At 39.5% G+C, this 13,159-nt stretch overlaps 1 protein-coding gene across 1 annotated transcript in view; it reads left to right on the top strand.

Annotated features, from left to right (window-relative positions):
• Positions 1-1,729: 1,729 nt before the first annotated feature.
• Positions 1,730-13,159, top strand: part of HAPLN1 (hyaluronan and proteoglycan link protein 1) — a 103,970-nt gene continuing 92,540 nt past the window's right edge. Inside the window, exon 1 of the mRNA XM_069085064.1 lies at positions 1,730-2,564. The gene's annotated coding sequence lies outside the window, so the exon portion shown is untranslated. The remainder of the gene's footprint in view (positions 2,565-13,159) is intronic.

Raw genomic sequence — 13,159 nt, 5'->3', positions numbered from 1 at the left:
CTTTTTATTTTATAGTTGTGAAGAAGAAACACTACAGGACACTCTAGGATGGGTGGCTTCAATCCTTTTCTGTAAAACCCATTTCTGATGGGTGAGATTCCCCCTGGACTCCTTTGGATCCCAGATGGAAAATCCCCAAATAGTTTTAACTAATTCTTGTACTCTAAAATGCAAACTATGCTTTACATCAAATGGCATGAGAAGCTATGTTAAGAGTTGTAGAAACAAGTCTTACATGTTATGAGAGGTGTTTGTTCTTGGCATCCTAATTTCAGTTATTTTAATAGTTCCTTAGTTAACTCATGTCCAAAAAACAAACAAAAAACAACACCAAAATCTTGAGATGCTTTGAGAATTGTTTTTTTTTTTTCTAATTATTAAAACTTCCTATAAACACACACCCCGAAGACATGTCACCAGTTCTAACTTCAGTACCCGGTTTAATGAATCATTTGCCAAAGTCGAAATAGCCCATTCAAAACACGGAGCACTTTTCAGGATGATACCGAGCTATGTTTAAAAAAAAAAAAAGTTCAGTTTCCCGGTTCATTGTGAGGAGAACAGAAGGAAGGAAAGAGCTTTCGCAGGAATCGCCAGTGTTCTGATTTATTTTTAATTGCTTCCTCTCAACTAGGGCAGTTTTAATTTAGCGATGATGTGTTTGTGTGTGTGTGTGCGCGCGTGCGTCGGTGTGCGTGTGTTACATTTTCTTTTTTAAATCATTTTTTTCCCCAAATAGTAACAGTTAATTCATAAAAGGCCTGTCCCTCCAATGCCCAGGCTAGGGTAGGAAGGCTTAGAGAAGCTGCCGCTTTTGCTCGCCTCTGGGGGATGGCGTTCCCATCACTCAATCCCGGTCCTGTTCCTGGTGTAGTTCTGGCTTCTGTCGGGCTCCCGATACCTAAGACAATAGCGCCGCTTGCAGCCTCGTGCAGAGAACAAACCCCTGTCCCAGAGCAGCACCTTTGGCCTTCCCAAGAGCCGGGCAGATGCTTTTGGATGTGAAGATACCTACCCCGCTCACCTCTTTCCCCCTTCCCCTCCTGGGCGTGGTGAAGCTGAAGAGGGGCGAGTGAGGGACGGTTGGAACGACTCTGGCCAATTTCCAGGCACTCCTGCAAGCCACAGACTCCTGTACTGCCCCAGCTCCCCGAGAACAGTTTGCTTTGGGCTCTGCCGCTTCCCCCCGCTATTGACAACTCGGGTTTATTTGCTTGTAGCGGGTCCTGTGCCCACTCCAGCTCACTCCTCCCGAGCTAATTCAACTGCCGTTTTCTTCCTGCGGTGTGGCGTTCTTTTTTTTTCCCCTTTCCCTCCTAGTCTCCATCAAAGGTGGCTCTGTTATTGAAATATGAAGCTCTTTCCTCTCCAAAAACCGTGGTTACTTAAGGCGGGAATCAATGGACCTATGTACTCTCTCTCTAGTTATAAATAAATGTCTGTTTGCTCAGAAGGAGTGTTCCCTCTATGTCCCACCATCTTCTTCATACTTATTTTAGGGGTGTGAGTGTGTGAGTGTGTGTGTGTGTGTGTGTGTCCATCTGGTTCTAATATTGGGCCGCAGATACATAACCCCAACCCCACCCACCCAGTCTCCCCCCCCCACCCCATCCCACGAATTCACATTCCTCACACTATAAATAAATCCAGGTTGCCTGTGCTGTCACCCAAGGCAATACAATTGGTGTTATTTGTTTGTTAAAGTAGATTTAAAGCAAATACCACCACTGAACCCAATAAAACAAGGGAGGAAAGACTGCATCTGGCAGTTTGGTTTAGATGTGCCCCTCAGCTCTGAAGCTTTCATCTTTTTTTGCGCTGTCTGCTCTCTACTTTACCTTTCCAAATCCAATCTATTTCTGATTTGTTTGTTGTTGTGTGGCGTGTTTTTGTCGGGGGAAAGGAAGGGGGAGGATATCCCACCCATTCTTGGACTTTCTTCTCGGAGGGCTGGCTCAAGCAGCAGCAGGTCCCAAGTAGCCTGTCCCAGGAAGCCTGACACACACTTTACGGCTTCCGAGATCATTTCACTTGGAGACCCTCCCCTCCCTTCAACATCTTTAGTTTTGGGTTAAATTTGGTGGGGTGAGAGCAGGAGGTGTGGTGTGGGTGGGGGCTCCTGGGTGTGTGGCTGCTGCTGCTGCTGCCTTTTTTGAAGCAAAGGGCAGGAAGGGCAGGGGACTCTGCTCTGAACAGAGAAGAACCTCATCTAAGAGCGCTGTGCTTTCCCCCTCCCATCCCCCCGCCCTCCCTGAAGTTTGCATGGAGTGCACGTTGGGCTATAATTAAGGGATCTTGGAGGCGTACTTTGCTTATGACGCGTTGCTTTTCTTTTGCCTTCGGTGAAAAAGTGGCTCCTTCTTCCCTGGATCAGGACCTCTGCCATTGAGAGGCACAAAGAGACATTCTGGACATACACTCATACACTCATACACACACACACACACACACACACACACACACACACAGTCTTAAGGTGAGCAAGAACTCTGTCTTCACTTTACCTCCCGTTTTCAACTTCAGCAGAACTTGAGAGCACCTCAACTTCTGGAGCTCAGGACAAGGTAAAAGTTTTAGAATTGATGGTTTTCTTTCCCTCTTGTAAGATGGTCCTCATGGATTGCCTTCAAGAATTCAGAACTTATACTGAAGCTATATTGATTTTTTTCTTTAAACATGTACACGCTTTTTTTCTTTTGAATTTAACTAATTTGGGAATGACAGCCAAATATGACATCCTTGTGTTTAGTATCTGAACTACGCAATTTTTAAGCTTCCTATATTAACAGATAAAATATCTTATTGCAGTCCACAGGTTCAGTCTGCAATGTGAAAATTATATACTTTACTCTGCTGGCTTTCTCCTGGGTACTATAAATCTCTTAGATTCATGGTTTCCAAGTGGTGACTTTTCCAACTCCATTCCAACAGGAATTTACAGCACCTGGAATGAGAAAAGGCATAGTGCAGACTGAATGAAAGAAAAGCTGAGGAATGGAAGTGGGAGTGACCGTTCCAGATTTATGAGTTTTGTTTTAGGGGAAAGGTGGTCTTGTGTGATATAAGTTGTTAGAGTCATCAGTCAGATTAATCTTTGAGATAAGGAATCTTTCTTTGGCTTAGGCGCCTAGTGCTAATTGGAAAGGTAAGACACTGTGAGATCTGGACAATAACAAAATTTAGGCAGATAATGGGTAGATATACGTTTTCCACTAACTCCTTGAAAATACTTCTATTTTAAATCACAGTCTTGAAGGCATTTTAAGAGTTTGTGAAGTGATTTTGACTGCCAAGGCAAAACTATGAACGGTTTGGGGTTTGGATATAACAACACTTCTTAGGTTGAATATAGTATAGTTGCTGTGTTCAAAATCAAATGTATTTTCATATATCCCTGGAAAAATACATAGAGTGACCAACACATTTGGGAATTTTCATGATGGAAAGTGTGCTTGTACATGTTCCAGTGTGATGTCATAAAATCAAACAGACTGGTTTCTTGGAAGCTAACGGTTTTTGAGAAAGGAAACCTGTGAATTCAGTCCTCACTGTAATACAGCATTTATTTGCTACAAATGGAGTTTCTGGTAACCATTTCCATTTGATGGTTCCAGTGTACTCAATTAGCATTTGTTTCAAACAGTGTTAGTGAATAAATGATTTTTAAAGCTTTTAATCATCCTATTATAAATATATAATGCATTATCTTTGAATAACTCATTATGTGACCTTTCCTAACCACTTCTTGGCATTGTCTCAGTTATTTAAATTTTCATATTTTTTTCTAATTTTACTGGGGACCCAGTGTTCAGATTGAATTAACAAACCCAAGTCTATCCTTGGAAACCAACCTATTATCTTCCAAGCCATAATAAAATTTATATATGAGGAAAGGGGTTTTCTTCACTTTCCAGCGAACTTAGAAGCAGAAAGCTGAAAGTGTGCACCCAGGGAATATTAAATCTTTTAAAATCTTAAGCTCCAGGGTACTTTATTATATAATTTTAATATCATTCCAGGTAAGAAATAGAGTTGGACAAAAATTCAACTCAATTAACTTCATTAATTTCAGTTGCTTTAAAAGAGGGGGGAAGTCTAGATTCAGAAAAGTTGCACTTTTTTTTAACCGATTCTCTAAAAATGTGCCAAGAGTCCCATCTTCCTAATAAAGACACCCAATGGCTGAAAATTTTCTACTGAGAAACAAGACGAAAGTTACAGCACATTCTTATGAAGTGAACCATTTATTTGCAGCAAACCCCTGTCTCTCAGACAACTAAGTGACAGTCTAATTCAGCAGTATTGGAGAGGCTTACACAGAGAAGAATCATTTCATTATATCCCTAGTGGTTTCATTTCCTTTCCTTTCCCTTGGGAGCTAGCAACACGTCCAATATAAATATATTCTGAATATATAGTAAGACACTTTATGGGTAGTAGTTCTTCTAAGTACAGTTTGGAAAATGTAGTGCTGCCTTTTAGCCTGTTGGGTGTGGTAGGTTTGCTATTTCCTGACAAACTGAAAATTTTAGAATCCTGATGTCTACCTGCATATAAGTTTTCAGAATAATAATTAACAATCATATATGGAGATTAATTCTCTTCTTTTGAAAATTTTGTTTCTTAAAACTTGCCTTTTTCTTCAAGTAGCTTTTACTTCATGTTCTACATGTTTTAATTGCTGTCAACCAATTTAAATTCCAGCAAAATGAAAAGTGAATTTGAAAAATCCTTTTCAGATTACAACCTTCTTCTCTTGCTTTTAATGAATTTTTAGACATTCTGGCTCCACCATTAGCAACCATAGCACTTAGTCTTGTGCTTAAAAAGGTAGCCTGTAATTTAGAGGTAACAAAATGTTGTCTGGGGTTAGAAAGAAAAAAGGGGGGACTAAATGTACTTAGGATTTCAATCAATAGTGTTTAAGGAGGATTAGAGGAAACAGCTGGTTAAACAAATATTAGGTGTAGAGTGGATGCAATGGTATAAATTAATAATGCAGTCCTTTATTTACTCTATGAATGGGAGGTTTTGTGAAGGTTATATGAGTTAAGAGATGGTCACTGTGTGCCACCTAGTGGATGACTCAAGGAAATTTTTCACTGTCCTTTTCCAATGAGGATCAATCAGTAGCAAATCCTGCTCATGAAGTACAACTGGTGAACTTGGGCAATTCTAGCAGAACGAAAGCACCAGGTGGCAGGGTTTTGTTGTTTTTTTCTGTTGTTGTTATGACCTGCCCACTCGTGGCATTAAAATCAGTCCAGTTCTTGTAGTAGGCAGCTTGACACCAACAGATCCGTTTCCATGAGGATACTGAATCATTCAGTCAAATATAGACAACTCACACCTCACACGGGATTTATTTTTAGCAGCGATGTATGGCTGTTAGTGGGTGGAAGGGTGGGGAGACTTTTGACATTATGAATCATTTTTGAAACTGAATAAGTGTCTGCAAAGTCCATTGCTGATACATGTAACGGAGGGCAACAGTAGGATCATAGAACCCAAGAGGATTATAAGCACATACCAGTACAGAAGCTTCTAGTTGGTCAGAAATTTTATACACACATATACATACACACATATACACACATATGTACAAACATATGTGTGCATCTATGTAGATATAGAAATATTTCATTAATTGGAAAAGAATATTAGTAAAAAATGTTATTGGGCTCTTTTACAGTGGGTGGGGGCTGATTTTACAAAATATTTTCATCTATCTGAAGTTTAAGAGAAAAGGCAAGACTAACTACTAGCATATGGAATACCTCCCTTACATTCCCACTTCTTTTATGTGAATTCAAAGCAGTATCCTTGCTTCCCCTTAATTAATATTGGAGTGGAAATTCTAGACATGATCAATTACATGCAAAACAACCATAGGGTATCATAGAAGATGGCAATGGGTGTTTTGAAAACTTTTCTCTAGAGGTATATGAATTATTACTATAATAGGCTCTTAGCATGATATATGAGGTAATGGCTACCGTGTTCAAGCCGTAGCAATAGGAAACTTTGCCTTTGCATTAATCAAAAAAAGTTCTGAAATTCAAGTTGTGCAAGGTCAAATGTCTCAGTAGAAAAAAAAAAGAGGATTAATTTTGTATATGTTGTGTTCTAGAGGTGTAATCAGAAAATATGATTTTACCTGCTGGCCTGCCCTAGAAATTTCCATCCAAGGAAACGTTAGTTCTGTGTATAGCCACAGGCTAAAAACAGGACTTGTTATCTTAATATTCAACTTCAAGAATTCTGTCTCCACCAGAAATATACCATTATATGAACAAATATGATTTAATTGTCTTTGTGAGTTAAGACGAAAGAGTCACTGTCAGTTAGCAAAAGGCAACTTAAACTTTAAATGAAATTTAAGAGATTCACTTGAAGAATAGTCATTAGTATAGAATCCATAAGACATTGTTAGCTGCTTCAGACCAAAAACTTAAATCTAAGAGAAGCAAAACAAAGAAAGGGAAATGTGAATTGCCATAAACTTCTGGAGGGAAACTGTCAAAATCTCTGAGCAAGCTAATGTACTTGGTCCCCGCTGGCTATGACATCAGAGTCTATCCCTCCTGTGGAGACTCTGAAGCATGTGAATGGTGAGAGACCTACTTCGTTCCTGGGCTGCTAATTGTCTCTCCAAGGATCTTGGGAAGAAGATGGTATTGGTGAAGAGTTCTAGAAAATTGTGTCCGGTAGAGTCTGCATTTATAGTACTTAAATTGCTAACCTATTTTCACAAGTCTTACTCTTTTTACAAGTTATACAGTTTTACCTATGTGATAAATTTCCTTTTATCAAAAATCCAAACTATCACCCTCAGATATAGTGATGACAATAAGCCTGAGGCACAGGAGTCACTACAGGACACTAAATGTCTTCTGAAATATTTTTTAAAAATTAATTTCTATTCCTCAAGGATTTACTGTTGTGTATTTTTGTTGCATTCTAATTCTTTGAAAGCCATTAATCTAATAGGGAAGGGGAAAGGGATCAAGCATTTATTAAGGGCTAAGTTAAGTTATTAGCACTGTGCTAAGCTGTTGCTCAGTCATGTCTGAGTCTTCATGACCCCGTTGGCAAAGATACTGGAGTGGTTTGCTATTTCTTTCTCCAACTCATTTAGTGATGAGAAAACTCAGGCAAACGGGTTAAGTGACTTGCCCAGGGCCACACAGCTAGTAAGTGTCTGATGCCAGATTTGAACTCAGGAAGATGAGCCTGACTCCAGGCCTGGTGCTCTCCCTACTGTGCCATCTAGCTGCCCACTGTGCTTTACGATACTTTACAAATGTCATCTCACTTGACCCTCACAACAACCTTGGGAGATAGATGCTATTATTATCCCCATTTTACAGCTGAGAAAACTGAGGAAGACAAAGGTTCATTTGCTAGCCCAGCATCACATAGCTAGTAATTGTGTGAGGCCAGATCTGAACTAATGACTTCCTAACACTCTGTACTTGATCCACTCTGCAACCTAGGTGTCTAACTGAGATATAACACATATGGTAGGTAACCACATGGTGTTCTTGCCATTTATGCTTCCCATTCATAGCTAAATAATCTGTCTTGTAACTAATTTCCTATGTGACTTTGGGAAAGTTATTTTCAAAATTAATTATTCTTCATCTCATAGGGGCTTTCATAGGATCTGAAGCTTCAAATGGAAAGGGAATTTAAATATAGTTCTGCCCAACTCCTTCATTTTACACATGAGGAAATTGAGGTTCAGTAATTTAGCTAAGAGCAGATCAGTGGCAAAGTGGACAGAGTGCAGGGCCTGGAGTCAGGAAGACCTGAGTTCAAATATGGCCTCAGACTCTTATTAGGTACATGATGCTAGGCAAGTCACTGAACCCCATTTACCTCAGTTTCCTCATCTGTAAAATAAGCTAGAGAAAGAAATGGCAAACCACTCCAGTATCTTTACCAAGAGAACCCCAAATGGGGTCATGAAGAGTTGGACATGACTGGAATGACTGAACAAAATCAACAAAAATTTTATCTAAGTTTGTTAGATGGCTAATTAATAGAATATCCAGATCTGACTCCCATTCTGATGTTCTCATCACTATAACCCACCTGAATGACTACATTTTAATGCATTTATCAATGTGACTCTAATCAAACATCTTCAGTCTGAAGCACTTACTAAATGCTGAGGCAGACCATTCTACTTTGGGATAGCCCTAATGTTAAGAAGTGTGCCAACAGTTGTCTCATTATAACTTCTATCCATTAAATTTCCCCTCTGGAGCCAGGGAAGTTAAATCTAAACTACCTTTCATATGACATACCTTCAACTATTTAAAGACAGATAGTATGCCTCTCCTCCCACCAAGTGATTCTTTTTCAACACATTCAGTCCCTTCAATAGATCCCAATATGCCATTATTTCAAATCCTATCAAAATCCTGGTCCCCCTCATCTGGACATACTCCAGCTCGTCAATATCTCCCTTTGAATGTAATGTATTACTCCAGAGAAAATGCACTTCTTCAAAAGGTGAAGTGGTGTGGAATATTGCATTGATCATTAGATAGTTGTGTTCATTGGCTTTTCCTCCCTTCCTTCCTCCCTCCCTCCCTTCCTTCATTCCCTTTTTGCTTTCTTTCCTTCCTTTCATCCTTTTTTCTCATTCCTTGTTACAAGGAGTGGCTCACTTAGTAAGGAAAAATATTGATATATTCAGAAATTAAACTGTTATAAAAATAAATTATATAAATAAAAAGCTTTTTTTAATTATGCCCTTAAACGAATGCAATACTCCAGAAGAAGTCTGACTAAAGCAGGATATAGTTAGCTATCACCGTCTCCATATTAGCTATTATAGTTCTATCAATACATCTTAAGATTCCTCTTTGTCATCTATTAAAGGAATTTCAGGCTGGGAAGATATATTTTTATATCAGAGAACCAGGGAGCCTTTCTCCATTCATGATCCAATCACAGCACTCCTGCCTCCATGACCAGTCTTTCCCTCTCATCCCTAACTCAATTGCCTTCTCTCTGTTTTCTTCCTTGTATGAGAACAGATGAGGTCCTGTATCTCACTGTTGACTTCCAAACCCTAGTCCCCTTTGTATCCCAAATACCCCAGATCAGGTACATAAAGAGCCCACTGGTGTTTCCCATGCCACCTTGAAACATGGTGATGTTGGCTTCTTAGGAAGCCTATCTTAGCTTCATACCCCACAATTTTTGCTACTTTGATCACTTTTGTATCTAGAACACTTGAGACCAGGTATTAGTCAGCACATGCCTAAATTGTTCAGCATTCCTCAGGTGTGGCTGGATGAGATGTTCCTCAGAAATATTGATGGGGCAGGGCAGAAGCATAGGGCATTCTAATTATGTGAGTGTGATGGGGTCACGGCAAATGTTGAGGAGTCAGATTCAGGAAGTTTATGTATTGGCTGTTCCACCTTGCCGAACTCAATCAGTTCCCTGTGAGATTCATTTTCATCATCTGTGAAATGGAAAGAATAATATAATATTTACCTGACAGGCTTTTGTGGGGATCAAATGAGATAAATTTAATTCAGCAAACTTTCTAAGCAATTATTCTCAGAAGAACATTAGAAGAGGTAGAAAGGAAAACAAGACATTGGCCCTATCCTCATAGAGCTCAGAACCTAAGGGGGATATTAAACATTAATTTATTAATTATTATAACATTAAAAACTACTGTCAGATCTAGTGGGGTCAGAAACTCTCCCTGATTCCTTTTCCACTAAGGGGACCCTCTACTCTGGACTCAGGTGTGTAGTACACATGGGCTTCAGTCCTGGGGAAATTTGACCTCTACTGAAAAGGGTTAAACTCCCTATTCTCATATCCTTTGGTACATTATACCCAGGCATCCACTCTGGCTCCTATTTAAAGCTTAGGTTTTGGCTTATGTCTAGGGTCTCCTTAATGAAGGAAGTGGGAAGGTACTTAATGTACAATATGAATCAGGCAGAGGAGAGGTATTTACTTCCTATACACAGAAGAAATGCTAAACATAAAATAAGTGCACCTTTATAGGAGGTCTTCAAACAGAATTCAGTAGCTTCATTTGTGTCTACTGTTATATTCTACCAAGAGATGGAGGGTTTTCATATTTTTCATCATATATTTTTCATCGGAACATAAATCAATTTGCCAGGGTGATAAATAAGAATAGCTACCTTTACTTGCCCCTTCTAAGACTCATTGAGTTACCTTCTCTAATTGTCACATATAAGTGGTCATCATAAGCCCAGTGAAGGGGTGGAAGTGATGATCCTGCCCCAAATCCTTAAGAGAAAGCTAGTGAAAGAGAGGACCTTACTACACAGGGGAATCCAAGAGAGAAGACCAGAAATAGAGTTGCCTCCTTTTAAAGCCCCATTGAGTCATTGGTTCTCCCTGCTTGGGGGACAATAAAGGATTGCTTCCCCATCTCAAAGAGGAAGTTCTTCAGCACCAAGTCATACACGGTTAGATGCATCATCATCTGCATTGTGCCCAAATACTGAACTGGAAAGCATGAATGATCATTGTCATTGAAGTGCCCACTCACCAAATTAGTCAACTATGACAAGAAAGAAGAGCTTTGTACATGTCCAACTCAACCTCTTGAAATGCTAGGATGCAAAATTAAAAATGACCAATACACCGAAGCTATAAATACAGTGAGCCGATGGAATGAGAGACCATTTCCTGTGGGTGGTGGTAGAAGGGATCAGGTCAGGGAAGCTTTCCTGGTGAGAAAAACATATGTATTAGATCTGTGTGATAGCAAGCACCCTGACACACCCAGGATGGCCTGCTAGCACATGTTCTTTGATCTGCTTTTCTAAAGGAAAGACAGCTTTTAAAGGGTTAACAATCTTACTTTAATTAAGATTACAGATTAATTAATTATTACAGATAAATAGAAAGAAGTCAGTATCCAAGAAAGAATCCAATAGACAGGGCTCAACTGTCTAAACAGAATAATATAACCACCTACATACACCACTGGACCGGGAGAGCACCAACATCTGAGTGGCGGGGGAGGTGGAGGTGGAGCCCTTAACAAATGGCTACTCAAGAGTCCCATCCAGGGATCAAAAGGTCCTTCTCATAATCGAGCCTCCAAAGTAAAATACCAACCTCCCAGTATATATAGTTTTCAGCTAAGGCTGAGAGCCAGAAGGCACCACAACTCTCATGTCCCAGCACCTAATTAACTTGGTACCCAAAGGTGTGAAAGTCTTCCTACAAGCAAGCCTCCCCATAAGTAAACTCCTCATTAGGCAAGTCCCCCCCCCCTATGGGCTCTGTGTGACTGAGGATGTATCACAGCTGTGATTAAAATACCTGTTTACCTTTATACCTGGGAACATGACTCCTGTTCCAAGGGAAAAAGGGACTATGTATGGCCACTTAGACCTATTAATGAACAGGGAAGATTTTCCTATTCCATTAACATTACAATCTGGAAGGGTCAGTAGGAAGGCAATCTAGTCATGAGAATAAAAGTACTAAGGCAAGAAAAAGGGGAATGTATTCAGGGTATAGTGAGCGGCCTAAAGTAGCTAGAACATAAAACATTCAATGGGAAGTGGTGTAAGGAAAACTGTAAAGAGAGAATTTTAGGCCAATGATGTATGTGAAAAGACTATACAATTTATTTTTATTATTGTGTGATTGTCTTTTTGTGTGTATAATAAGGACTAAACCATTTATGGTACCAAGAAAAACTTGACACCAATACTCACTGTGGATATTGGCAACCTAACAAGGACCAGAAAAACTGTAAAAATTGACTTTGGCCACATACAAGTAATACTAATTAGAGACATTTATGCAGACTGCTTCCTCTCCATGCTTCATTGCCATTTAGCACAATAACAATCAGGTATCCAGTTAAATGCAGTCATATTAACTTGTGTAAGTTTTACTTGATTACAGCACTTAACTCTATTCATGAGCTCTTGGCCTTCACAGTTTGCTGCTCATGTTGCCGCATCATCTTCTCACAGCTTAAATCAATTAGTGATTTAAGGTGACAATGACCTGATGAAGCTACTTAATAAATGCTTGTTGAATGAATCAATGAATTAATAAATAGATAAATCAATAAGTAGGATAGATAGATACATGGACAAATAATGCATATAGATATAAATACACAGATAGATGGGTAGAAAGATACAATAGATAGATAGATGATAGATAGATAGATAGATGATAGATAGGTAGGTAGATAGATAGGTAGATGATTGATAGATAGATAGATAGAACGCAGAGCCTTTAAGATTAGATACATGGGTCCTTTGGGGCTCACCTAATCCTAACTCCTTGCCTGTCCTCTCCTAATTGCCCATTAGAGTTGACTTTTTTAAACACTTGACCACTCCATAATGCTTTAAAAAGAGAAGTGCAATCCAGTAGCTTCTCTTCTTGTTAATGTTTGCATTCAATCTCCCTGCTATACCATATCTTATCTCACCCTGTCAGCCACCATTGCTTATCCTTGTTTGAAATAGGAGAGCAGGGGACAGCTAGGTGGCACAGTGAATAGACCACCAGCCTTGGAGTTAGGAGGACCTGAGTTCAAATCCAGCCACAGACACTTAACACTTACCATGTGACCTTGAGCAAGTCACTTAACCCCAATTGCCCTGCATTTCTTACTACAAAAAGACCAAAAAAATCAAATAAATAAGGAGTGCAGGCTGGAAACAGAGGCTAACACTCTCTACTTCAGAAGACGTTTCTCCCTCTACGGGCCAGACTTCTGTGTCTTCTGTGACACGGACCTTCTACTATCACCAAATATGGCTTCTTTTTCTCAAAGAGTGTGGCAAAGGTGATTGGTCAGGTTCGCTAATTGTCCTTCGATGATGTATGCTCTATTGCCTCTTAACAGGACATTTATGGTTAGTGCATGGATATCCAACTAATCAACATCTGGATGGTCAAAAGACTCATTTAGTCAGTTCAGAGAACGCTGAAAATGGAAGGGACCTTAGTTCAACTTCCCCATTTAATAGATGAAAAATCAGGCTGTCTGTTTGTCTATCTATGTATCTATCTGTCCATCTATCTATCTATCTATCTATCTATCTATCTATCTATCTATCTATCTATCTATCTATCTATCTATCTATCTATCTATCTATCTATCTAT

Source organism: Petaurus breviceps, unplaced genomic scaffold (assembly GCF_028583685.1).
Source record: "Petaurus breviceps papuanus isolate PSGF00001 unplaced genomic scaffold, PetGlider_PUasm1.0 175, whole genome shotgun sequence".
Lineage (NCBI taxonomy): Eukaryota > Metazoa > Chordata > Mammalia > Diprotodontia > Petauridae > Petaurus > Petaurus breviceps.
Note: the sequence above shows the minus strand (reverse complement) of the source record. Positions and strands in the feature narration are given on the sequence as shown.